General features: G+C 35.7%; 1 pseudogene; it reads right to left on the reverse strand.

The window, feature by feature from the left end:
* Positions 1-3493, reverse strand: LOC140892876 (FRIGIDA-like protein 3; annotated as a pseudogene).
* Positions 3494-22299: the final 18806 nt, after the last annotated feature.

A 22299-nucleotide genomic window follows, 5' to 3' on the forward strand; every position in this document is an offset into this window, starting at 1 on the left:
AATTAATACATAGCACTTGAACTTATTATATTTATTCATTATTTACTCCGTTAATTTTGTGAGATAACTAAAATTATAGTTTAAATTGAAAACGCTTTTGTACGCTTAAGCTCGTAGTAATCGCGCTTAAGCTTAAAAAGCTTGAGGCTTAGCTCCCACACTTAGACACGCTTCACGCTTTTTAGAACCTTGGCTAACATATATCGTCGTCAGAGTCGCCCAATCACTACTGATTGGTGCAGAGGTAAGCAGGCGGACACTGGTAAGCATTTCCAAAGAAATTTCCATGATTAGGAGAAAACTTATAAGTAGCTGTACCCAGAAACGATGGAATATGCCGATCTATTGCAGCAGGGTAACCATACGGCCTTTCGCACACATATGGTGGATACCTGTCAGTCGTTCTACCATAGAGGTGGTTCTTGTCAGCGGAATTAAACATTAGTGACCCGGGACGTATGTCGAATGCCACTGTCACGAGGTCTTTTGGGTTGCGGTTTTGCAACTTCTGTTACCTCTTTTTTGTCCATCTTTGCTTTCTCAATTTCTAGAATCTGTTTCTGAAGTGAATCCGCAGGGAACAGTTCCTCGAGGTTGTGATCTTCAATGCACTTGATCACCGCCTTAAGTGCAATCAGCTCTTTCTCGTTCACGCCATTCTGCAACAAAACAATCCTCATATCACCAAAATACCTGTAGAATGCTATAGAACCACAGATACTTGAATTCGATCGAAGTATAGCACGCTAGCTACTATTATATGACAGTATAAGCACTCAAGTTATCTTGTAAAATCAACCAGAATAAGCCAGAGCTCGTAATTTTATGTTTAAACAAATCCTTGAGAGTGCAGAAAAGGTAGCTTAACGATTAAGTTTAGCACTGGTGGTTAAAGGCTCAAGAAGTACTAATATGAACTGGTGCACTTTGAAGTAACTAGGGTGCCCCCAGCCATGACGGAAGGCACAAATGAAGATCCGTACCTAATAGAAGTAAGGTGTTCAGGATTAATACTCCAAATCTAAAATCTGTGTAAAATTTTATTGCTGGAAGCCTGGGCTGCTCTCATTCCGTGTGCAATGTACAAACTATAGGATATAAACTAACACAGATAGTTATTAGCATTCAAGCAGATATCAAGCATTTATTATATTGAATTTAAATTGGATGCATGATTTAGTATCTAAGAAGCGATTTATAGGCACTGCGATGCATTTCACCTAGGATTTAAAATCATTTAAACCCTTTATATGTATCAAGATGTGGTCTTCACGACACCAGGTGTCTAGGAATGTGCATTTAATCACTAAGATTATACCAAGCTTTCTGTTTTTTTCAGTACTACATGCTGACTGATTTCTTTGACTTAGCAAAATCCAAGCATAAGCTCTCTTTTCTAATTTTAAGGATGCATACATCTTAAACAGTAGAACTGCGGCTGTACCTGCACACTTACCCAGCCACGATGATCAAAACACTAACAGGTGCTAAGGCATTCTAAAAATAAATTTCAGATCAATGCACAAAATTCGTCATGGACTGGAGCAGAAGGAACAGACCTGTGTAGCAGGAGTATGTGATGCATTTCCAGGTTTAGCGGCTGGTGACACTTTTTTTGCCTCAGACAAGTAGGATTTCAGTAATGAAACCGGTGAAAAATGATCAGTAAGCTCAAAGGCAAAAGCTAAATTAACAGCATCTATTTGCCTTCCATTTGTTATCAGCACATCAATTACACCTGATAAGATACGCAACAAAAAATAAACATGATTTTCATAATCTGTATAAAAGCCTCAATTGCTAGGAAATTGATATGGTTTAAGTCAGAACAATACCTTCCCTACCAAATACGCAAAAATCAGGGACAATTTTAAGGATTTTCCTTTGAAACGGCTCATTTTACAGATTAAACAAGTAGTAAGAGTACTCAAAACCAAATATACAAATGCAAAACCAAAGTCTAAGACTTGAAATTTAAATGCCATTTGTCAGTTATGCTTATAATAAGTTGATTACAAGAGAATAGAAACATAAATGCGTAAAAATCAATAAAAGGCCATCACAAAATGAGGCTTCTCAGACACTGACCAAAAGGTATATCAAATGCTTGCATAGTCAATCACATAAAAACATATTATACTTCAACGTAATCCTAATGGAAAAACAAGTTTCAACACTCAAATTTCTCACTCTAAGTTCTAACCTTATTGCTTCATCTCATGAGCTGCTAAACATGTACGTAACTTAAAACAATAAAGGTACAGAAGAAAATTACAAAAATGTGTGCACCAAAGCATGGAAATGTCATGGGATATATGTTAAATAATCAAAGATATATCTGACAATATTTCTATCATGTCCATCCTATTTATGCATGTACTACACACCTGATGTGAAGTTCTGGCACTCCTTAAAATAGGAGGAAAGCGGTGTTAATATTGACTTAGAGTTATTAACCTGGCATTTTGTCCGACAACCCAAGGTAACGGCATAATTCAGCTGTTTGTCGACGACGAGAAACCATGGGAATTAATTTGCTTAAGATCTCCAGATCAAAATCTGAATTAATGCCAAATGTAGCCAGAAGTTGTAGGAATGCATGCGCCTCTAAGGAATTTCCATTGTTGGCATCAACATCAAGATAATCTAACTTCAGTTTCCACTTTTCAGCAATGGCTTTTGCTTGTTCCTTGACATTTTCAGAGAGCATGCCTGAAAGAGAGCTCGGATCAAGATGTATGAGTAAACTGCCAAGGCACTCCATCAGCATGATAGAGGTCCTGCGAAGACCTAAGAGATTTGAATCTTTTCTAGTATCCATATTTGGCATTTCCATGTCATAGAAGCCGTTCAGTGAGTCCAGAACAAAAGAGGCAGGGTTAGCTGCAGCCTTTAATGCAATAGGAATTTCCTCCCTCAAAGTAGCAAGGTTTTTACGATTGTCTGATATAAATTTATGGAGGCCTTCAGAATTCGTATGTTGGCATAAGTTTATTAACTCTGGATAAGACTTTATTTACATATGTGTTTTTTCTAAGGGCCTTTTAATCTCAGAAACAATGACATGAGGTGTTTTTTTCCCCATGACTGGTTCTTCAACTTGATTCTCTATACTTGTGACACCTGCATCCACCCAAAATGGCTTCTGATGATTATCCAAAGCACTCAAAATGGCAGAGATAGCAGCATCTCGCTTCGCTTGAAGCCTATCAAGTGAATCTTGCTCCTTAGCCACAACAGCTGCTTTACGCTTCTCCAATGTCACTCTGGATTCAACTATTTTGGATTCGAACTCCTTTTCTTGATCTTCAAGTTCAGTAAAACGTCTCTTTAAAGTCTTCTGAAGCCCACTAAAATGCTCTTCTAGCTGTTTCCATTTAAAATTTAGAGTGATAGCTCGGTGGCTTTCCAGTTCACCAAATGCTTTCTGAAGTTGTTGTATCTTAGAGAGCGTGGAGTCCACAAATGTGGCAACAAATATGTTTTCTTCCATGACATAGATATCCTAGAACATTTTCGCAAATTAACAATTCATTAACTTAAAGATGAAAGGGAAGCAAACAGTGATAAAGCACAATAACACTTGGTGTCACATCCCTAGTGGTTGTTGATTAATGGAACTCAATTTGTCTCCATACATAATAAATAAATAAATAAATAAATAAATAAGATCCGAATATGGATCCCCCGGTCAAATAATCAAAATTTGCAAAGGTGAGGAACAGGACCAAAAGGCCAGTTAACTATTACAAACTTAAGGATTTGTAGTATTGTTCCTTAAAAATACCATCTGTTCCTTTTTATGGTGTATCTTGATCAACAAAACCTAACTGCTTCTCTAGTTAAATTTTCTTGTGGAAATATCCTTCTGAACTTAGGCAAGAAAGTAAATGAATCCAAAAGGTCCATAAAAATCAATCTTGCCCTCAGCCAAGCGTGCAGTAGTCCATGTTTCATCTTTGCAATGGCAAATTAGACGACCCTCTGAATACAGTGGACCCAACAAACTAGAGAAAAGCAAGGAATCTGGAAAGGAAACCTAACTTTTGAAAGGCTCAAATCACAGTAAGTCGCGGCGGTAACATGAAAACAACAAGTTTAACTGATCTCTTATAACATAATCTCTTACTATATTATTAAGTCTAAGCACCCTATACCAACTGATTTTGGTGTCATGGTGAATTTTCTCCAATTTATTCCTTTTATACCCCTCATCACTCTCTCTCTCAACTCTCTCTCACTCAACTTCCTTCTCACTTCTCACTGCTTCCAACAACCTCCATCCTCCGAATTTCCTATCCATTATTTACAATATATATTTTTGAATTTATTTTTATTTCTGTTTTGTATTATTTCTGAATTAAATATATAAATATTTTTAAATATCAAATTTTCGTCATTTACATGTTTTACACATGCATCGCGTGTTCCACGACCACTAGTATCAAATAAATCCCGGATGGATACCAAGATCACCAAACAAAAGACCAGAGAAATTGACCACAAAAATGTAACAAAGAACAACAATAACAACAGAGACCGGCAGCTAACGAACCATATTCCGGAAATTACAAAGCACATTGTTATAGTATATATGATTCAGTAAAGTGAGATAAAACACAAAATGAGAGCTGATTTGCAGGTGTAAAAGCGAGAGGAAAATCTACCGGATCGAAATTCGACTGCTGATTAGAAATCCGAGCAAGAAACGAATCCCTAGAGAGAGAATGTTTGGTAATCTGATGTTATTTTAGTTAATTAATGGATTGTTGACAGATATCACATGCACTTTTTGTCTGAGTTCCTCAGACTTGTTTTTTCTAATTCTGGAAACAAAAGTTCGGAGGGGTTCAATATAGACTTTTGTGTATTTTATAAAAGTAGAGAGATATTCAAAATAGATTTTTATAAAGTTTTATAGAGTCAAGTGATATAAAATCTTGACTTTTTTAAACTTTATAAAAGTTAAATGATATTGAAAAGTTACATGGATTTTCAATTATTTTTATTAAAAGCTTTATGTACAAATATTGAAGCATTAGGTACCATTAAAAAAAGTCCATAATTTTCTTTCCATCGTAACCAAAGATTTTGATAAGACTTTTTTTTCTCATACGTCTAAAGTTCTAGGGGTTTCTCTTCTCTCCACCGCTTTTCGTCTTCTTCCAGGTATAAAATTCTCTCTTCTTCTTTTTTAACACTTTTTGAAAATATGGATCAACTGTATTTCATATCCTCATTTTCTTCACAAATAATATTCTGGGTTTATTTTGGGTACGTATATGTTAGCATGATGCAAATATGGATTGATATTTTTTTTATTACGGTCCACAGCCCTTATGCAAATATGAAAATATGGATTGAGACGAAAAAACACAAGGAATTTTCAGTGCGAAAATTTTCAATAATTTCCTTATGCAAATATGCAAATTTTCAGTGCGATTATCCAAATCTGGGAAAATACAAAATTCTCCATCAATGCATGAGGCAAAAGAGTGACCACATAAATATATGATTGAAATACTTTTTGCAAATCTTTTTGTTTGTTTGTTATGTTTTCCATTTTTGAAGGGTATTAGCTAATGGATATGATCTCTGCTGTAGTTTTGGTACGAAAATTTGATATCCGATTTCTTTAAAACATCAAGTTTTGAGGTGGGAAATGGGAACAATGGAGAGTGGAGACGAGGGAATAGAATGAAACTAGGAGAGAATTTACTAGTTTATGCTTCATATAACATCGAATTTACAAAGTAGCAAAAGAAATAATTAGACCTGAGAATTGCCTCAATCTTACAAAACTGGGAATGAGGAACGGTAATCTGAGAAAAGAAATATTATATGGTATGGTTAAGCACCCATTATCTTGATTTTATAGGAATAAAAAACTTTATTAACACCACAAAAATTGTTATACACTTTCTTTTTATTTTGTTTTTATTCTAGGTGAACGAACAATATAAATAAAAAAAATAAAAAAAACAATATTTCTTGCAAATGTTTGAATTGGTAAACGTGATGCATGTTTGGTAATATTTTAGATCGAGATATTTTATATTATAGAAAATGGGAGATTCACAAGAAAAATATAATTTGTGGACGACTGAAGAGAGCAATGAATTACTTAAACTCATGGTTGATGTTGTCATGCGAGGGTGGCGTGATAAGAATGAGATGTTGAACAAAAGAAAAATGAAAAAAAATATACTTCCCGCTCTTAAGACAAAAATAGGGTGTGAAAAAACTTTCGCACAGTATCAAAGCCGTTTGAATTGTCACGCCCCGAAACTGGACCTAGTTGACATCGACATTGTTTAACAAAAACAATAAGCCTCGTAGCATGTCAAATAGCCAAAAAACCAGTCTTTTTCATAAATAAATAATTGTCTTTACATTGACAATAGAAATTCACCAAAGAATACGACATAGTTGCGGAAGCGAATTACAATGGAAAATCAGATATAATAAAACTAAGCAGATGCTTGAATCTTTAGAATTTGAACTTCATTACCAGCCCCAAAACGTCTCTTGCTCGTCATCGTTCACTTGTTCCCCAGTCTTATTTGGAGAGGAAGTAAGGAGTGAGTGTTTTGGGAAACACTCAGAAAGTAGGAGCCGATCGTTACACCAATAACAAAGTATACATATAAACATATGTTCAAAAGTGATTTTCAAATATACTTATATACATAATTTCACAAGTGACTTTCATATACTAGTAGAAACGAAACTTTAAAAGTTACTCGTTATGGAATTTGTCACGATAGGGTACAATACATAAGATAGACATATTTCAAAGCATAGTTCAAAAGTATATCATATCGTATATAAGGCATTGAATTTCATCTTTTGTTTCAAGATTCATTGATTTGTACCCAATATGTTACTCCTCTATAGGGAGAGGCCATATAACGATTTTATACCGACCGTATAGAGGCCATATAACGGTTTTATGCCCACCGTGTGAGGGTCATATAATGGTATTATACCCACCGTGTAGGGGCCATATACGGTTTTATACCCACCGTGTGAGGGCCATATCACAACTTATAAAATTCAGAAACTTGAAATCAAATCTTAACAATGCTTACTTTTATATTTGCATTATAATAATAATCGATTCATATGAATTGAATATATACATATCAAAGACACGAAGCATCATATGTACGATTGAAATTTAAAACATAACCATATTCATTTTAAAACATATATATAAGCCCACTTACTGTTGATAAAAACTTGTGCAAGAGGTGTTGTTTGCAATGATTTAATGAAACTAGCTCCGAATGACTCACACGTGGTTCGATCGTGAGACGACTTTCTTGGACTACTCTTGTACCACACTATGTTCAAAATAGGTGAATGTTTTGAACACGGTAACCCTACTTTTATGCTGCCTAAATCCAAAAAGAATGACCCATCTCGGATGCCCTTTCTGCTCGGTTTTTGGGAGTACGTTTGGAGATTTTTTTAAAAATCATTTTTCCCTCACTTCATCAACTATTTATAGGCTGGAAGGGCAGCTGATTCACATTTATTTGGAGCCCAAATCAGCCTTTAATTTGCTTGATTACTTGAAGCCCAAATCAGCTTTTAATTTGGTTAAACTCTATCCAAACTCAAGAGACACCTTGTGAGTCAAAGGGTCACTTCTTGCACCATAATTACCTTCAGTCCCCGGAAAAGCGATTTAATTCAATTTCAATCCTAATTCATTTAAGAATATTAGAATTTAATTCTAAACTCTAAATATTCCCAAATTAAATATTCTCGAATTAAAATTAAATAATCCCGGGCCTTACTAAGCACCTCCTTAGCTCATTTCCCAGATGCAAATCACGAGCCTTAGGACAAGAATTAATAGGTTTTAGTGAGCTGAAGTTATGAGTTCATGAGCTGAAGTTTTTGAGTTCATAAGTCGCCATGGTTTCGAGGTTCGGGTGTTGTAAAGTACCTAGCTTTGTGAGCTGAATTTAATTGAGCTAACGATAAATATTAGAATAGATTAAAGATTTTTGTCTTATAACTAGAATAATGAGTTTCATTTCTTACATCACTTGCTTAAAAAAATTGGGTCGTCACATGAAGTGGTTCAAACGATGATACAGTAACTATTCTAAGCTTACACATCACAATTATGGATTTGGATGGGATCCTGTGACAAATAAATTCACGACTAGCGATGAAGTATGAGATGATTATTTTAAGGTGAGGGTCTTTCTAGTTAAAACAATAAATTTGCATTTGCTATTATAATTAGAACTAGTTTTTAACACTCGTTACTTTTTGTTTTTCTCTAGTCTCACCCTAGACATAAGCATTATCGGTCAAATACTTTTGAGGATTATGAAGATTTGAGAATTTCAGTTGAAAATGGAACTGCTATTGGAAAATTCTCAAGTGCAGTAAGAGATGATACTGATGCGAGAATATTTGAGACAGAACAACACAGGGGCACTAGTTTATTAGATGATCTCGTGTTTGATAGCGATAATGGTGCATTCATCCAAAAATATGGACAAGAATCTTCATATCAGCCTACATTTCTTGAGGACATTACTTCACCATTGCCTTCTCAACCAATGAGCTCAGAGGTTCCTCCGACAAGCAAAAAATGAGATAGGACTGATTTTGAATTAAAATCAAGAACATCAAAGAATATTGACCCTGATATTATGCAGAAGCCCTCTTGAAACCTTGAGAAGGCTGCTTGTAAGATTGAATCGATTGGTGCTGTAGATGATAATTGTTGGTATGCAATTAAGGAAGTCCCAGATTTAGATAATCGTACCCGGTTCACAATACTTGAGCAAAGAAGATGGCTTTCTTGAAAATAACAATTGAAGAACATTTGGAGCGGATAAATTATAAATTGAAGTGATCGAGTGCATTTGGGGGGGGGGGGGGCATAAGTTAATAATAAACACGATCGAGTTTGAATTTTTCTCGTATTTTTTTAGATTGTTTTTTTGTTATTGAGCTAGAAGATAATTTTTAGATTTTGACTTATTTATATATTTTGGATTGTTTATCGAACAAATTTTATTTTTATTATACATGTGATTTTTTTTTCATGAATTCATAGAGCTTTTTTATTTAATCAATTTTTATGTCAGGAAGTTCATTTAAATGTCAAATGTCAATACACATGACCCAAATGAAGAAATGGAAGAAAACAAAATAGAAGAAGAACTACAAGAATCCATTGAGTATTTGTTGATGCAAATTTTCAAAATATTTTCTATGTTAAATTATTATATAACTAGCATGTGTCATGAACGTATCCAGCACCCATTAACTACAAAAACAATAACTGCAAGTGGATACGATTATATTCATATAATATTAAAAAAAGATCCAACAAACTTTAGAGAAATATATAGGACGTACCCCGATGTTTTTTTAAAGTTGTGCAACATTCTTAGAGAGAAAACACACTTACAAGACACATGATATATCTGTGTTGAAGAAATATTTGTCATGTTTTTACTTATTGTTGGTCAAAATACTCGATATTGCATGATCCGTAAAATATTTGATCGATCACAATACAATTGAAACGACCCTAGCTACTAATTTGTTTTTGTTTTTTTATAAATATATACTGTATACATAAAAACTCATGTAAACATGCATGCTCTTAAAACTGTAAATCACTGCTGAGTCATAATCATAACATGCATTGTAAGGACCCGATTTTAATATGTTAATTAATTTGTGTGTTAAAAATATGTATGAATAAATATCGGTTTATAGACGATATCAAATTGCATATTTGATTTATAAATCACACAGGAGTTGAAATAACTTAAACCGGGTCAAGTTTTAACCCCGAATGAATAAAAGAAAACACACATTAACTAATACATATCCATATACAAATATAATATATATATCATAATATCTCTCTCCTCCCTCGTTTTTTCCACCGCCATCTGCGTCTTCTTCGTTCTTTTCTTTTCCAAACTTTTCCCGTCGCTTTAAATGCTCGTATCTCCTTCGTTTGTAGCCGATTTTCGAAAATAAATATAGTTTCGGAATCCTCTCGACGAGAGCTATCTTTCGGTACCTATATTTCATATTTTTATTGAGATTCCCGGAAACCCGTCGCACCAGCCGCCGTCGTTCGCCGCCGCCGATCGTCGTCGGAGGTTAGGGAAAAGCTGTGTCAGTTGTTTAGACCTTTAATTCCAAGATTTGAGGTATTTTCAGTAGCTAAGTTGTCGAATTTTGGGAATTTCGATTCAATTGACTTCCGATAATTGATATTTGATTTATTATTGGTTGTAAGTATTATATCGGAGTCGATTGAAGGTATTGACTATTTTCAGAAATTATTGGGGCAATATTTCGAATTTTCAGATTATTATAATTGGGATTTTCGAATTTTTAGGGTTCTTGGAATCAATATTTGGATATTTGAATGTGTAGAATTGTTAGATATGAATTTCAGAATTTATTCGTATTTTCTGAAAATTTCAGATTATTACCTTTGGGTATTTCGACATTTTAGAGTCATTTATTGATATTTAGACATTGATAGGATGATTTAATATGAAATATGGATATTTGAAAATGTTAGTTTGGATTGTTAGATTTAGTTCCTATAATTTTCCGATTTGTACAAGGGAATAGGAATTAATCTGAAATAAATGGTTTTCCACAGGATTGGACTCTTCGAGAAATACTTGAGATATTTTCTGTGGTAAATTAAGTGTTGGTTGAGGTACATATGAGCTGTTGATATTACGACGCCTATAATGACATGTAATGATATTGAGTATTTTGTAATGAGTGATAACGTGCTTTATGTGCTTCTGTGAATTATATGATTGCATTCACTCATTTACATTGATTGTTAATGTGCAAAATTGAGAATAATCCCTATTTTCATTTAATAAAATAAAATAAATTTCAAATATATTTTTATTGAAAATATTAAGGGATATTCGTCAAATAAGCATGTTAACAATTTTTCATAGCACGTTGAGGCTTGACTCCTTTGATTGCTATTGATATTGATCTCTTGAGATGTATTGAGTCATCGATGGAGCGAGTGACATTATTTAGTGCACTCCTGAGTTAGCACGAGACCGAGCGGGTAGCAAGCGTGCTCTCGATGCTACGTACGACACTCCTGATGATAACATGAGGCTAGACGGGTCGCTCATGTCACCCTCCGATGCTACGTGTATGGATTAGCAGTGATGATTCGAGGTCTGCTGCATTCCTGGCACGGGTGGCCACTGAGATTATTGTGATACGATTATTTGGACTTCATTTGGTATCCTTTATTCCATTGATACCTGTCACGCATTACATTGCATTTCATTGCATTGTACTTGATTTTATTCATGTCAGTTATATTTGTCGTAATTTTTCTAGTTCGTCGTACTGGGGTCCGACCCCTATTTTCTTTTTATGCTGTGGTTGTTTGTGATTCCATAGCAGGTTATCCGGGGGGATTTGACGCATCTGGTGGAGCGTCATCTAGTGGTACTCAGTGAGACGAGCATGGAGTCGAGTTTCCAGATATATGTATATATCAGTTTAGCGAGTTTTATATTTGCCGAGGTGATGCCCTGTGTATCTGTATCGATAGTTTTGGACTTTGTTTTGGATTGTTATTTGTGTGATCGAGCCTTGTCATCTCTGCATGTGTTTAGTCCTGACCAGTGCGTCTATAGGTTTGTAAATTGGGGTTGTGTCTCTATTTTCGAATATATATTGTTGGTTGTGTTGTACAGGTTTTTGGGATGTCCTATTTACGAATAGGTCATGTCAAATTTTTGTAGGCCCAAAACGCAAATTTTTAACTCATTTTCACTGTTTACATTAATTAATCCTGGTTGTTTGATCATTAAATATTAAATCAGGACACGGGCCCTTTCATTTGGTATCAGAGCATAAACTGGGATATGCTCGAATTAGAGTCTAGGACACTCGAGTTTAGACACTAACAAAGTTGCGTATATGTGTGACTACTTGTTCTTACGTGACTTACTTGTTTTTTTTATTATTTGAACTGATCTGATTGAACCAGTAGTTCTTGGCTTTAGCACTTAGTTTATGAGTTCTTATTAGAACTCTGAGTTCGTATAATAGTTCTGTATTCGTTAAGATCTTTCTGCCTATATTTAAATCCTTGTGTCTTGTAGAATGGCACCGGGAGGAAGAGGTAGAAAAAGAAAGGAAGTTGTAGAAGAGTCTGCAGCAGAAAATATTAGAAATCTTGATGATATTGTCAGGGGAAGACGTGGCCGACCAGCTGTTCAGCCTCGAAAGGATGTGGAATTAGAGGTGGAACAACAACCACGGGTAAATCCTGACAAAGGAAAAGCTGTTCAGGCTGAAGCTGATCCAGAAATGGCTAAATTGATTGAGAAGATGGGAGGAATGGGTTTTTTATAAATTTAATTTAAAAAAAATAATTAATTGCACAAATAATGCATGCACAAAAATATTACAATACTACTTTAAAACGCCGTTGCTATTAGCGGACCCTGCCAAAAGCAGGGTAGCAGGATCCGCTTAAAAAAAGAGCGGACGCTGCCTCCGCTCATGCTGGCAGCGGACGCTGCCAGCAGCACATGGGGACTTGCGAATCGCAAGTCCCCATGTGCAAATTTCATTTTTTTTTCTTTTTCGTTTTTTTAATTAGTTTTATAATTAATTATATTTTATAAAATTATTATTTATTTAGTATTAGTATGATAATTTTTTTTCTAAAAAATTTAATTTAAATTTTTGATGATCGGACTGAGAAATTATTAATAAATAAAAATTTATGATTAAAAAAATTAAATTGATTAAATAAATTTTTTTGATCAGATATATTTATAAAAAATTAGTTAAACTAAATAACATATTTTCATTAAAATTATATTTTAAATATAAGTTATATTTTAACTTAACTTTTGGTTAGCAAAGTTATATATTTATTTTAATTTTTTTGGATTTATAGAGGTCAATTGGTTATGTTGATAAATTTATGGAGTTAATTCATATCTATTCGGGTCGAATTGATGAAAAAATGCTATTAAAATTTTTTTCAACCCGAACTCGAGTCGACACGAAATCATCTCGAAAATTATGAACTCGAACCCACCAGAATATATCTAAATTAACACCACTAAATTTATCCGAATAGATATGATTTAACTCCACTAAATTTATCCACATAACCGATGTACTTCTATAAATCCAAACGAATTAAAATAAATATATAACTTGCTAACCAAAAGTTAAGTTAAAATATAATTTATATTTAAAAATATAATATAAAATAATTTTAATAAAATATGTTATTTAGTTTAACTAATTTTTTATAAATATATCTGATCAAAAAAATTTATTTAATCAATTTAATTTTTTTAATCGTAAATTTTTAATTTTATTTTATTAATAATTTCTCAGTCTGATCATCAAAAATTTAAATTAAATTTTTTAGGAAAAAAATTATCATACTAATACTAAATAAATAATAATTTTATAAAATATAATTAATTATAAAACTAATTAAAAAAACGAAAAAGAAAAGAAAAATGAAATTTGCACATGGGGACTTGCGATTCGCAAGTCCCCATGTGCTGCTGGCAGCGTCCGCTGCCAGCATGAGCGGACGCTGCCAAAGCAGCGTCCGCTTTTTTTTAAGCGGACCCTGCCACCCTGCTTTTGGCAGGGTCCGCTAATAGCAACGGCGTTTTAAAGTAGTATTGTAATATTTTCGTGCATGCATTATTTGTGCAATTAATTATTTTTTTTAAATTAAATTTATAAAAAACCCTGGGAGGAATACGTCTAGTGATATCTCAATTTCAGGAGTTGCGTCCTCAAAAGTTCTTTGGCAATGAAGGAAGTGAGAAAGCTGCTAGTTGGTTGAAAAGTCTCAACAATATGTTTAATGGACTAGAATATCCTGATGAAATTCGCCTGAAATTAGTTCCTTTTCAACTGAAAGACCGAGCGCAACTTTGGTGGGAAACGACGACAGAAACACTTTCTGATTCTGGTGAAAAGATCACATGGGAAGTATTTCGTAATCAGTTTGCACAAGAATATGCACCACTTTCCTATTATTCTGCTAAAGAAGATGAATTTAATCTGTTGGTGCAAGGCAATAAATCTGCTGCTGAATATGCTTCTCAGTTTTCTGCTCTTTTGCCTTATGTCCCACATGTTGCAAAGAATGATCGGTCAAAACTTTCACATTTTTTGAAGGGGCTTACACGAACGATCCACACGTTGGTAACTACTGGAACTCCATCGACTTATATGAAAGCAGTAGAAAAGGCAAAGAAGATTGAAGCGAGTTTACTCAGGGGTGAACCACAACCAATCCCAGCATCTGTTCCTCAAGGAGCTGGAAGCAGTTCACAGACACCAATGGGTTTACCTCTATATCAGCCTACTCAGTTTTCTCAGCAAGTGAAGTAGCCTTGGTTTAAACTGCGAGGAAAACAATTTAAAAAGAAACAGCAGTCCAGTTCATCGAGTTCCAGTGGTAGTCGTGGTGGAAGTTCAGTTGGATCATCTGGTAGAGTGTACTGTGACAGATGTTGTGGTAATCATTTGAGTGCAAATTGTACAGGATTTCCAAGAACTTGTTATACTTGTGGGCAGGCTGGACATTCGTCTAGAGTATGTCCAAATCCTGGAAGACAACAATTTCAGCCACAACAGTTTGGCCAGTTTCCTGGAAGACCATCATTCAGGCCATATGCTCCTGTACCGCAGTTTGCTCCTACACAATCTTATGTTCCGGTACAGTCAACTTAGCAGCCTAGGTATCCATCTCCTCAGAGTCAGCAGCATTTTCCAGGGCCACAGCAGGCTCAAGTCAATGCTATGACTCAGGATCAGACACAAGATGCACCTAGGGGAGTTATTGCAGGTATTTGTTATATTTTTGAGTATCCTGCACGTATCTTGATAGACACAGGAGCATCTCATTCATTTTTATCTGTTACATTTGCTGATGATCATGAGATTGCTTTTACTCCGTTGTTGGATACTGTGTCTGTTGCTACTCCTGCTGGTGTTTTCTTGATGTCTAATGAGATAGTTTTGAATTGTGTGATTAGATTTGAGGATAAGATCATGATAACCAATATAATCAAACTAGCTATGTCTGATTTTGACTGTATCTTGGTTATGGATACACTGATGAATTATAGAGCTACTGTCGATTGTTTTCATGGAATTGTGAGATTTAGACCGTATTATGGCAATAAGTGGAATTTTTACGGTACTGATTCACAATCTCGCATACCATTCATATCGGCAATGGAAATGTTTAGATTATTGTCTATAGGAAATGAAGGATTTATGATCTATGCTCTTGATACGACGAAGGATGAGAAATTGAAAGTTTCAGATATTCCTATCGTCAAGGATTTTCCTGATGTATTTCCTGATGAGATTCCGGGTTTTCCGCCTCAGAGGGAAGTAGATCTTAGCATTGAGTTGATTCTAGGGACAAGTCCGATTTTTCGAGCCCCATATCGATTAGCTCCAGCAGAATTGAAAGAACTTAAGACACAATTGCAATATTTGCTGGAAAAAGGTTATATTAGACCAAGTGTGTCGCCTTGGGGTGCTCCAGTTTTGTTTGTGAAAAATAAAGACAGAACGATGAGAATGTGCATCGATTATCGGCAATTGAATCAGACTACTGTGAAGAATAAGTATCCTTTGCCACGAATTGATGACTTTTTTGATCAGTTGCAGGGTACGTCTGTGTATTCTAAAATTGATCTTCGTTCCGGATATCATCAACTTAGAGTTCGAGAGGAAGATGTTCCCAAGTAGAACCACGAATAATTTCGTTGTGCCTTTTGGGTTGACTAATGCTCCAGCGATTTTCATGGATTTAATGAATTGTGTGTTTCGGGAGTTTATAGATCGATTTGTTATCATGTTTATTGATGACATTTTGATTTATTCTAAGTTAAGGAAGGAGCATAAAGAACATTTGACATTAGTACTTCAGAAACTTAGAACATCACAATTATATGCTAAGTTTTCTAAGTGTGAGTTTTGGTTGGATAGAGTATTATTTCTAGGACATGTGATATCCGCTCAAGGGGTCTCTGTCGATCCTAGTAAAATTGAATCAGTTCTTAATTGGTCTAGTCCAACCTATGTCTCTGAGATTTGTAGCTTTTTGGGTTTGGCTGGATATTACAGGCGTTTCATCAAGGGATTTTCCGAAATAGCTAGGCCTATGACCATATTGAAGCAAAAAGATCGACGTTTTGTGTGGACTGAGGAATGTGAAGCTAGTTTTCAGACTTTGAAAGAAAAATTGACTACGGCTCCAGTACTAGCATTACCTTCGGGCTCAGGTGGATTTGTTGTCTGTACAGATGCTTCTTTGAATGGACTGGGTTGTGTTTTGATGCAAAATGGACGCGTGATTGCGTATGCATCTCGTCAATTGAAACCACATGAGACTCGTTATCCAGTTCATGATTTAGAATTGGCTGCCATTGTGCATGCATTGAAAATATGGCGTCATTATCTGTACGGTGAGCAGTTTGTGATTTATTCCGATCATAAGAGTCCGAAATATTTATTCACACAGTCTGATTTGGATATGAGACAACGTCGATTGTTAGAATTGTTTAAGGATTTTGACTGTGATATTCAATACCAGCCAGGAAACGTGAATCAAGTTGCAGATGCTTTGAGCAGAAAAGTTCATACTAAGATGTTGGCATCTTTAACTATTTCTAAAGTTCATGAGCATTTGGGAACTTCAGGATGGACTTATCGATCTAAAGGTAATCATTTCATAGTTTTATCTATTCAAGTAGAACCACGAATAATTTCGAAAATCAAAGCAGCACAAAAGACTGATCCATACATTCATCACTTGAAAGAATTAACTCCAGCTGGTCAGTCAAGGAAATTCATTGTTGCTTCTGATGGATGTTTGCGTTATAATGGTAGACTTGTGGTTCCGAATTTGATAGATTTGAAAGAAGAAATACTACGAGAAGCTCATTGTAGTCGACATAGTGTACATCCTGGAATTAGAAAGATGTATCATATTTTGAAAGCCCATTACTGGTGGGAAGGTATGAAGAAAGATATTTCTGACTTTGTGGCTAAGTGTTTAACGTGTCAACAAGTGAAGGCTGAAAGAATGAGACCAGGTGGTATGTTACTTGGTCTTAAAGTACCACAGTGGAATTGGGAACACATTACTATGGATTTCGTGACACACTTACCTCGTTCTAATCGCGGTTGTGATGCCATTTGGGTTATTGTAGATAGATTGTCTAAATCTGCCCATTTTATTCCATATGATCGTAATTGGACATATACGAAAATGACGAAAATGTACATTGATCAGATAGTGCGATTGCATGGTGTGTGATAAGTGCATTTTGTATGCATTAGTTTGTGTTATTTTTATTTTTATTTTGCATGCATTCATATGTTTTTGTGGTTGTTTTAGTTAGTTTTAGCATCTTTAATTCATTTATTTGCATAATACTCTTCCTGGTCTGTTTTGAAGGAAAACTTGGCATTATTTAGATTTTTGGACAGAAGGTTGCTCGCTCGAGCGAGAGGCTACGCCCGCTCGAGCGAGCTAGACGGGGCAAAAAGGATTCCGAGATAGAAGATGGCTCGCTCGAGCGAGAGGCTATGCCCGCTCGAGCGAGCAAGGTTGGAAATTTTATCTCCCGGACAGAGGACTGCTCGCTCGAGTGAGACCCTATGCTCGCTCGAGCGAGAATCGCACGCAGAGTTTTTAAAAAAAGAAAGTCTTACTCGGGAAGGATACCAACTTTTGAAGACCCTTGGGCATATAAATATGATTCTTATCAGCAGAATAAGGGTTACACATCAGATTTGAAGGCAGGAGGCGGCTACTACACCTTGGGAGAGAAGATTTCTCGTTTCTTCTTCTTTTCTTATTTTTATTTTCAATTCATGATCAAAAACTTTGTTTGAATTATGAAATTGATTTTTGAGTAGTTTTCTCTTTCGATCAAAGCCACGTGATTGGGCCAGACAATTTATGTATAAAACTCGTTTGTTTTTTTGAGATTTTTAGACTTAATTTGAATTTATTGTTTATCGAATTTATATTTGTCTTACAAATTTCTTGGCCAGTTATTTTTTTGCTTGTTAATCGATTCCGAGTCGACAGAGGAGGTCTCGAATTCGATCACTTTGATATTCAACATAGTGTAAAACTGACTAGAAATAGAATTCGGTTTCATTATGCGGTTTAGGTGTTTACTGAATTTTCACAGTTATTCATGCACTAAAATTTGATTAGAATTACGAAAGATTAGTTCATCAATATTTGAATAGGTTTGATTGTTCTAGAAATAGTTCTTCGAACGAATTAGGAAAATTCCCGTGAATTAAGATTAAGTTTGATGTCTTAGATCGATTTCTTGTTACATGAATTGTTTGGTACCTACGTGAGTCCTTGATCGAACTTTTCCCAAATTTGAAGTAATCCAAAATTTTCCAGCTGCATTTTTACTTAATTTAATTTTAATTGCAATTTTTAATTATTAGTTAAAATCTGAAATCGCTATTTTTGATTAGTCTAGATTAGGTAGAAATAAATATATTTTGGTAATCATTTTTATGCAGTCCCTGTGGGTTCGACACTTGGACCTTTGTCCACTATATTATTACTTGACCTGGTACGCTTGCCAGTTGAATTTATTCACATCGATTAACGCGGTCAAGTTTTTGGCGCCGTTGCCGGAGACTGTTTTGATATCAAAATTTTTGTTTCTCTTGAGATTAGACTTTATTTTAATTTTTTTTAATTAAATTCTGAATTCCTCTCTTTTCTTTGTAACTTTTAGATGCAGGTGCTAGTAGAGATGGCGGACAACCATACTGTTTGGGATATTATTAGGCCGCCAGTTGAAGGTTATGGATCTAGCATCGTTCGCCCCGCTGTTGAGGCAAACAATTTTGAGCTGAAACCCTCTACTATTCAGCTAATACAATTGCAAGCTAGATTTGGGGGTACGTCTGTGGAAGACCCCTACGCTCATCTGGAGCATTTTCTGTCGATCTGCGACACGTTCAAAGTTAATGGGGTAACATCTGATGCAGTGCGACTGCGGTTATTCCCATTCTCTCTTCAAGGCGAAGCTGTTGAGTGGTTAGATGATTTACCTGCGGGTTCCATCACTACATGGAACCAACTTGTTCAGACTTTTCTGAACAAGTATTTCCCTCCTACTAAGATGGCGAAGTTGTTCTTAGATATTATATCTTTCAAGCAAAAGGAGGGAGAATCTCTACATGCGGCATGGACCAGATTTAAAAAGATGTTGAGGATGTGTCCTCAGCATAATCTCACACAAAGCCAGCAAACCCAGACGTTCTATAATGGAGCAGATCCTTCAGTGCGTTCTATGCTAGATGCTGCTGCTAATGGATGCTTATTCAGGAAGACGCCAGCTGAAGCCTAGGAGATCATTGGCAACATGGCAGAGAGTAACATTGGGCGGCCGGATGTAAAGAGAGAGAAGAAGGCTGGAGTTTTAGAGGTCGATGCTTTTATGGCCCTGAATGCTAAGATTGACGCGCTGACACACCAAGTGGCACTCATGAAAACAGCGCCGGTAAATCAAGCAAAAGGGAATATGAAACAAGACCAGCAGTTGTTTGAAGTTGAGGCTGTGAATTTTATGGGCAATCAAGGAAGGCAGACATACAACTCAAACAACAACTATAATCCGAACTGGCAGCCTAAGCAAGAGGAGAAGAAGCCAAGTTTTGAGGAGATCATGATGAAGTACGTGGCGGGTACTGAGGCTCGCTTATAGAATCAGGAGAGCATGCTGCAGAAGCTGGAAATTTAGATTAGTCAGATCGCAACCCAATTATCAACCCGGCCTGCTGGAGCTTTACCAAGTAACACTGAACCAAATTCCAGAGGCGTGAACGCTATCATGGTCATGACTCAAGCACAGTCTGAGGAGCAGCAAATGGGCGAAAAGAATAGGAAGGAGGATGCGCGGACTGAAAAATTCTCCAAGGCAGATAAGAAAGGTAAGACTTCAAAATTTAAAGTTAATGATAATGTTGATATTTCTACCTTACCTTTCCCCCATAGAGCTAAGCAATTGTTATTTGATTATCAATTTAAAAAGTTTCTTGAAATCTTCAAGAAACTGCATATTAACATACCTTTTGCAGATGCTTTAGCTCAGATGCCGAATTATGAAAGATTTCTAAAGGACTTGCTGAAAAACAAGAAGAAATTGGATGATATTACGCAAGTCACGATGAAGGAGGAGTGCTCGGCGATGTTGAACAAGAAGCTTCCACCTAAAGTGCAAGATCCAGGGAGTTTTTCTATACCCTGTCATATTGGAAGTCTGTCTTTTGATAATGTGCTGTGTGATCTAGGGTCGAGCATAAATTTAATGCCATATTCTATTGCTCGAAAAGTAGGTGTAGAGAATATTGAACCTGCTGCTATATCTCTCAAATTTGCTGATGGTTCTATTAAATATCCGAGAGGGATTGTAGAGAATGTCCTAGTCAAGATTGATAATTTAATTTATCCTGTAGACTTTGTTATCCTTGACATGGTAGAGGATTTAGAGGTTCCCCTGATTTTAGGACGTCCTTTTCTTGCTGCCAGTAGTGCATTGATTAATGTTGAGAGAGGAGAGTTGGTGTTGAGACTGAACGATGAACAAATAGTTTTTACTATGTCTAAGTCGGCTACTGAGAGCCCAAGTTTGAAAGCTTGTTCTGCTATTCGTTTGATTGATATGATTGGTGTTGAAATTGATGCATGTCAGCAGGTGCAGTTGTCTGCAGAAATTGGTCAAATGCATAAAATTTTTAATGATGTAGCATGCAAGTGCAGGACTGATTCGAGTTTTTCACAGACGGTGGATAAACCACCTTGAATTTTGCCACTCAAGAGAGGAGTATAGTCGGGCTATAGACTATAAATTTAGCGCTGACTGGGAGACAACCCAGTGTTTTTGCTGTTGTTTTTTATTTTGTTTTTGTTTTGTTTTTATTTTAGTTTTGTTTTTTTGTCCCATGCCAGTTGGTCGTGCCTGCCGATATTCTAGAATGCTGATACCGTCCCGAAGGATTCTGTCAAGAAGGAAGAGAATGAATCGAAAACCAGGGGAGTGTTATTTTTGTTTTCTTTGTGTTTTTGTTTTTCATTGCATTGTGTGTTTGTTTGCAATCTGTTCATTGTTCTGGAGTATTGAGGGCAATGCTTTGGATAAGTATGGGGGGGGGGGGGGGTAGACTAGTTTTGCATTTGTGTGTTTGTTTTGCATCTGTCATGTTTCATGTTTGTTTTCATATTATTTATTTTTGTTTGTTTGTGTTGTCTTGCATGAGTGGGATGAGTCATAATAGCCAATGATGATGAAGTTTATGTTGAAAAAAATTTATTTTTGAAAATTTTTGCTCTTGACTTGACATGAGAAACTGTAGGTTGAATCGTGAATATTTATAAGCACTTGTGTTAGACCAGTGGAGTGTAACGAAAGATTTGATGAAGTTTCTGTCTGTTTGACCATTGCACAACAATAGGTGGTTTGTGGATCTTGATTGTGTTCTATGAATTTTGATGAGGCTCTAGTTTACACTTATGATCTTGGGCGCACCTAGAAAAAAAAAATTTTGTATACAATTCCATCCGGGCCTTGAAAGGATTAAAATCCTATAAAAAATTAAATTTAAGGCTAAGTATGCGGATTAAATGGGATTGATGCTCCATCCGGGCTATATACGAGGGGATTAGAAAGAAAAAATAGAATGATTTTTCGTATCCTAGCCAGTTATAGCTAAGTCAGCGGGTAATTATTGGGGCTAAAGCAATACCGGGTGCAAAATTCGGAGGTGTGTAATTCATTATCTCAAGAGAGGTGGGTATGTCTAGAGGTAGTTGGAAGGAGTGGACACTTGAAGAGTGAAACTTGCACTAAATTGTCATAGGTCGCAAAGCAGATTTGAGACGAATTCAGTCTAAGTTGTATGAAACTGGAATGACATTTCACACACACACGTTCACGTTAACCCGAAAGTGTATTATGAAAAGTTGAGAGCATGTAGGTGATTTAGTTTTGTGTTTGAACTTCTCGGAGGCTGTGCACATTCATGATTCGTCCTCACTTATGTTTTTGTTTGCATATTGTTTTTGCATGTCTTGCTCGAGGGCGAGCAAGAATTAAGTATGGGGGTGTTGATAAGTGCATTTTGTATGCATTAGTTTGTGTTATTTTTATTTTTATTTTGCATGCATTCATATGTTTTTGTGGTTGT

This window comes from Henckelia pumila, chromosome 3, assembly GCF_033568475.1.
Source record: "Henckelia pumila isolate YLH828 chromosome 3, ASM3356847v2, whole genome shotgun sequence".
Classification (NCBI taxonomy): Eukaryota; Viridiplantae; Streptophyta; class Magnoliopsida; order Lamiales; family Gesneriaceae; genus Henckelia; species Henckelia pumila.